Source organism: Octodon degus, unplaced genomic scaffold (assembly GCF_000260255.1).
Source record: "Octodon degus isolate 3935 unplaced genomic scaffold, OctDeg1.0 scaffold00054, whole genome shotgun sequence".
Taxonomy (NCBI): domain Eukaryota; kingdom Metazoa; phylum Chordata; class Mammalia; order Rodentia; family Octodontidae; genus Octodon; species Octodon degus.
The window spans coordinates 13,241,430-13,247,867 of NW_004524630.1; the positions used below are offsets into that span (position 1 = coordinate 13,241,430).

Sequence of the window (6,438 nt, forward strand, 5' to 3'; positions counted from 1 at the left end):
CCTCGGCGCGGAGCTGCCTGCAGCGCGCGTCCCCCGCGGGGTGCGGCGGCCACCTGGAGGGCCCCCGATCGCGCCTTCTCCCCCGAGCTTTCCCAGGGCGTAGCGAGCGGGGCCCCCACGCCTGAGCCTTGCGGCCCGCGGCACCACCGGCCAAGCTGCCCCCATCTGGCGACAGATTCCTTCAATTCTATCTGCACGTGTTCTTTACCTTTAGTTTTGGTACTAAGGACTTGATCGCTGTCACGATCTATGTCCCTGGCCCCAAACCGCAATTTCGATTGTGTTTAATCCATTCCTTTAATGCTATTCTTAATGTAGTTCGATTTACATTAGTTTTCCTGTCGCCCTGAACAATATAGATAATTCTTACATCCATATGGATTGATCTCTGGATTTCATTTGGGTTTTTTGTTGTTGTTTCTCCTGTATTTTAGGGAAGGGTCTACAGAGTGTTCAGGGTCTCACTGCATAGATTGGACTCTTAGTGATCCGCCTTTTTACAGCCTCCCAAGAGCTGGGATTGCAGGTGCACACCACCACGCCTAGTCTCAATCTTTGACTCAGCGTGCCCCAGGGGCGGGGACTGCACGGCAGGCGCTTTAATCCACTGAACTGTTTGGCCGGCCCTTCGTTTGTACTGTTATTCCTTGGCATTTGTTGTTGCATTAATATAGATTCGTAATATATGTTCGTGTCAGGTGATGATAGCTGCCCCTGTTATTCTTATAATATAGAAGTTTCTTTGGTAATTTTCTTGGGTAATGCATATTTTTTTGGTCTTTAGAAAGAATTTGAAGGGCCAAACAAATAGATCAGCGGATTAAAGCCCCCACAGGCAGGCGAAGGGCCCTGGATGTTCAGTTCAGATTGAGACTGGGTGTGATGCGAGCCCATAATCCCAGGTCTTGGGAGGCAGCCAACAGGTGGATCACTATGAGTCTGATCTATGCAGTGAGACCCTGTAGACCCTTCCCTAAAATACAAGAGAGAGAGAGAGAGAGAGAGAGAGAATTTGAGAATATTTAGGATTTGCTCTCTTCCATTGCAAATTATGCATGTTGAGATTTTGATAGGTAGATCAGAATTTAGAGGGTAGTTGGGAGGGAAATGGTGACTTGTAATGAATTACATGGTGTGTGTAATTCTCCTGTGTGCCTTTCCAATTTTTTTTTTTCTTATAAATGCTACATATTTCTTATAAATTCTGTGTGGTTCCTTTTTAAGTGAGTGTAGATACAAAGTATCACACGCAGGTGGCAGCAAGTAAAATTGATGGGGAGTTTCACACCACTTATTGAATTGGGTGTGTAATTCCTAGGGTGTGGCTGACTCATGGAAAGTGCACCCCCCCATTGTCTTTTTCCTGAATGTAGTTTCTCTTGTGCCTGCTTGCTGGATTTCACCCCTTTGTACTAATACTGCTATCTCCTTACATGTTACAGTGGTACGTACGTGCACTGATCTCTATATCAGTGTCTATGCTGGGGGATTATCAGCCAAGCTGTTTGCCCAAATGAATAATAGCAACTCTCCCTCCATCTTCAGTTCATGAGTTTTCAGTTGTCATATGTCTTCCTCAGTACTGGTTCTTTGGCTACCTGCACAATGTAATTTTGTGTTTCTCTAGTTTCTAAAGATACTGAGATTTTTGGTAACTACTGAACATTTGGTATCTCATGTGAAGTACCTTTTCAGGTCTCTTGTCTGCCTTTCTTCCGGGGTCTCTGGCCTTTCCTTACTTAAAGTGTTTAGTGAGGTCTGGGGAGATAGCTCAGCGGCATGTGCGTCTGCCTGGCAAGTGCAAGGTCACGGAGTTTGATCTCAGTATTTCATGCTGGAACTGGGCGTGGTGGTGCACGCCTGTGACCTCAGCTGTAGGGAGGCTAAGACAGGAAGATCACTATGAATCCAAACTGCGTAGCAAGGCCCTGTATCAATAAATAAATATTGGGCCAGGGAGATAGCTCGGCAGTCTAAGTGTGTGATGACAAGCCCAAGGACCTGGGTTCAATCCACGTTAACACATGCCATGCTGAACTGAGCCAGCCATCAAAACTAGGCGTGGTGGTGCACGCCTGTAATCCCAGTTGAGACAGGAGGATCACTGAGTCTTAGCTGCATAGTGAGACGCTGGACCAAATAATATTTTATAATTAAAGTGTTTTTAGTCATGTGAGGCAAAAAAATTTCTCCCTACCTGGTACTTCTCTTTTCCACCCTATAATAATTTTGTTTGATGAATAGAATTTCTATGTTAATATGGCCCAAATTTATGCATATTTTCTTATTTAATATTGTTGCTTATTTAAATTCATTTAAAAATAAATTCCTGGGCTGGCAAGATAATTCAGAGGACTAAGTGCCTGCTTAGGCAAGTACGGTGTCCAGGGTTTGATCCCCTCACCCTACCCTCAGGCGTGCTGAGCTGGCCACTGAGACCAGGTGTGGTGACACACGCCTGTAATCCCAGTGCTGGGAGGCTAAAAACAGGAGGATCACTACAGTCTGAACCGATAGTGAGACCCTGTAACAAATACATTAAAAACACAATAAAAATAAATTCCTGAGAAAACTTTTGAATGTATTATAGTTTGCTTTTATAATTAGATATCTTAAGTGTTGTGTTTTTAATTCAGATGGTCTAGTAATCTCTTTGTTCGATGTATGCTGATTGATAACATACAGTCATGTGCTGCATAATGATGTGTTCATATGTTTGTTGAGGCAGGGTCTCACTGTGTAGGGTGTTGTTTTTGGTCTTTTTGAGATAGGGTCGTGTATAGCTGTGCAGTTCAGGCTGGTCTTGAGCTCACTTTGTAGCCCAGGCTGGTCTCAACTCCAAGGATCCTCCTACCCCAGCCCCAAATTCCTGGGATTACAGGAATGTGCTACCACACCCAGCTTCACTGTGTAGTTTAGAGTGACCTCAAATTTGCTGCTTTTCCTGCCTCCACCTCTGAGTGTTGGGATTACAGGCATGTACCACCATGCCTGGTTTTTTAATGATGGACTACATATGACAGTGGCTAGTGGGTGGTAGACTGTGACATCTGGTTTGTGTGAGTATACTCTATTGCCTTTCCCAGAGTTGGGCATAGTGGTGGATGCCTGTAATCCCAACACTTAGGAGACTGAGGCAGGAGGATTCCTGTGAGTCGGAGGCCAGCCTAAATTGCAGTGAGACCTTGTTTCAAAAAAAAAAAAAAATCAAAGTTCTCTTGCCTGGAATGTGTCCCCTGTAAACTGAGCACAAGTTTTCTTGTGAGTGCGCTCATGGTCTCTCCCCCACCCCTCTTTCTCTCGCTCCCTCTCTTCATATATATGTATGTATGTATGTGTATATATAATTTAATACATAATTGATATGTGTAATTTTTCATTATCAAGTTTATCAGAATTCTCAGATTCATTAATCTTTTAAAAGAACCAGTGTTTGGCATTGCTGTTCTCTGTGGTATGTTCATTTTCAGTGTAGTTACAATTTGTTCTTTTGCTAAGGACTCTCCACTTATAAAATTTGCCCTTTTCTAAGCTACTGGAGTGATTAATGGATTCTTAGTTTCTCTTATCTATTTAAGTTTGTATCTTTCCTTTATAACTTCAGGTTTGTGTGCATCCTTTTACAGATTTATTGAAATACAGTTGACATAATCTGCATATATTAAGATATATTTTTTCTTTGACATATATGCATCCACGCAGCCAGTGTCATAGTTAACATAACCAACCAGGGTGTTTCCTAGCGCCCTTCTCTTCTGGGCATAGTAATTACAGAGTCCTCTATATGATTCTGAGAACAAAATGAATCCATTTGTGATCCATTGTTTATTTTACCCAGCTTGTTTACACTGTATTTAAAGAGCTTTATTAGAGTTCATTATTTAAACTGGGAAAGGAAAAAGAAATTGAACATTCAGAGTAAGATATGCAAGAAAGGAAAGCTTGGCATGCTGATGTGAACAGGTTATAACACGTGAGCGCTATCTTGGCTTAATGTAAACTTGCCTCTGATCTTACTAGTACCTGAACAGACCTAGTTTTTGTACAGCTTCAGGTGACTTTAGAGGAAGTGACTCATGCTGAATTGTTATAACATGGCCTTGAGAAAGTGGTGGGAGAAAGTGTCTGGGCGAGGCTGCAGCTGCTGTGGAGACTCCGTGAGCTTAGAGGTGCCAGGAACTGGGAATGTGTGTTGAGGAAAGCAGGAGGCAGTAAGCAGTGCCCGCCCAGGAGTTGGGCCAGGTGAAAAGCAACCGGAAGGCCTTAGGCGCTGGGCTGGCCAGACCCTGGAGCTTGCGTCTTGCTACTATATGTGTAGATCCGATGATGACCTAGATCTGCAGCAGGTGATGTCGGCCCTGATAGCTTTTGGCCCTGCTTTAGTCAGATACTTCTTGTTGCCCTACTTTTTTTTTTTTTTTTGCAGAACTGGGACATGAACTCAGGCGCTTGCGCTTGCCAGGGAAGCGCTTATTCCATTGAGCCATCTCCCCAGCCCTTGTTGCCCTTCTCTTCTGGGAATGGTAACATGTACTCTGAGCAATCATGTGTTGGAAGTTTGCAACTTTGTTTTCTTTTCACAAGGACTCAGGCCTAAGAGCTGCCTTCAGTCCAGAGACTGCACTTGGACTTGAGCAGGCTGAAGTTGGTGAGACTTAATGCTTTGTTCATTATATAGAGGATATTAGAGCCAGAGAAGCAGAATCAGGACCTGTGTGTGCTTATTTGGTAAAGGGTTGTGTTTCAGGGGGATCTGATTCCATCAGCAGTCTTGACTGAGCTGATCAGGTTATGAGATTTCTAGGTGATTGGACCATAGGGTGCTATGCTCACCAATGGACTAGCCCATCCGTGAATGCATAGCTGCATAGGATAGTCAGAGGGAGGCCTGGTAAGGTGAAGTAGGCCCCCGGAGCCGTGCTTTGAAGGGCATGTTATTTCTCTTCCCTTTTTGTTTGCTGTGTGCTCCTGGCTACCGTGAGGTATGTAGGTGTCATTCACCGTACCATTCTGCCATGGAACCGTCTAGACATGGATACAGCACCTTGAAACTTACCCATAATGGCTCTTTCCATCTTTAAGTATTTTTTCTGAGGTATTTGGCACAGCAACTAAAAGCTGACACATACATACGTATTTGCATAGTGTTTAAGTTACAGTAATTTAAAAGTACTCATCTCTTCAAAAATTTATCTTTATGGTGAAAATTTTCAAATTCTTATCATGTAGCTTTTAAAAATGTGCAGCAGTATATTATCGTTATTCAAGGTTGCTGTGCAGTATCACATCAGGAGTTTTTATGCCTATCTAATTAAAATATAGAACCCACTGTAGCTTCTACCCATCTGTGTCCTCACCCTGCTCTCCTAAGTCTCATCACAATTGTGCTCTCGAGTTACAGAATCAGCTTTCTTGCATTTCACATAAAAGTGAAACCACGCAGTACTTTTCGGCTTCGCTTATTTTATTCAGTGTATTGGTCCCCAGTTTTTTCCATATGGACATAAATTATGGAACTTCATTCTTTTCTATGATTCAGTAATGTTCCATGGTGCCTATTTTCTCACACTTGATTTATCTAGTATAAATACAGTGATAGATACTTTGTATTTTGGCTGCAGTGAATGTGTGCATCTGTATGTCTCCTTTGATGTAGTTACTTCCTTTTCTTTTGACATATTCCTAGTAGAGGGGTTGCTGAATTGTATTATGGTTCCATTTTTAACTCTTTGAGTAACATCCATTGCTTTTAACCACAGTATCTATGCTAATGTACATTTCCACCAGCAGTGTGCAAGGGTTCCCTTTTTCACATCCTTGTCAGCACGTATGTTTAGCCTATATAACATTAGGTTGTAGTGACATTTCTTGGGTCAGGTGATATTTCATTGTGATTTTCAGTTTTCTTTTTCCCTATTATTAGTAATGTGGAACATTCTTTTCATGTATGTATTGACCACTTGTGTGCTTTCCTTTAAGAAATTTCTGTTTGGGGCTGGGGAGATGGCTCAGTGGAATAAGCGCTTCCCTGACAAGCACAAGGGCCTGAGTTCAATCCCCGGTTTTGCAAAAAAAAATAGTAGCTACATCATGAAAGCAGCCTGTAGGCCCCTCTCTTTGGGGCTGGGGAGATAGCTCAGTAGAATAAGCATTTGCCTGGCAAGTGCAAGGTTCTGAGTTCAATCCCCGGTTCCACAAAAAAAAAAAGAATAGAAATTTCTGTTTAGATCTGTTGTATACTTTTAGTAGGGGTAAAATTGGTTTTTCTTTTCTTTTCTTTCTTTTTTTTTTTTTTTCTTTTCTTTTGGGATATTAAGAGTTTCTGTGTTTCGAATATGAACCCTCTTCAGTTGTACAATTTGTAAATATGTTCTTCCATTTTCAATGTTGCCTGTATACACTTTTCATTGTTTCTGTGTTATGAAAGTTTTGTACTCT

General features: G+C 42.3%; 1 protein-coding gene across 1 annotated transcript in view; it reads left to right on the plus strand.

Moving 5' to 3' along the window:
* The window catches only part of LOC105742471 (putative protein ZNF720), a 35,417-nt gene that overhangs the window by 532 nt on the left and 28,447 nt on the right, over positions 1-6,438 (plus strand). The gene's annotated exons all lie outside the window — the stretch shown is intronic.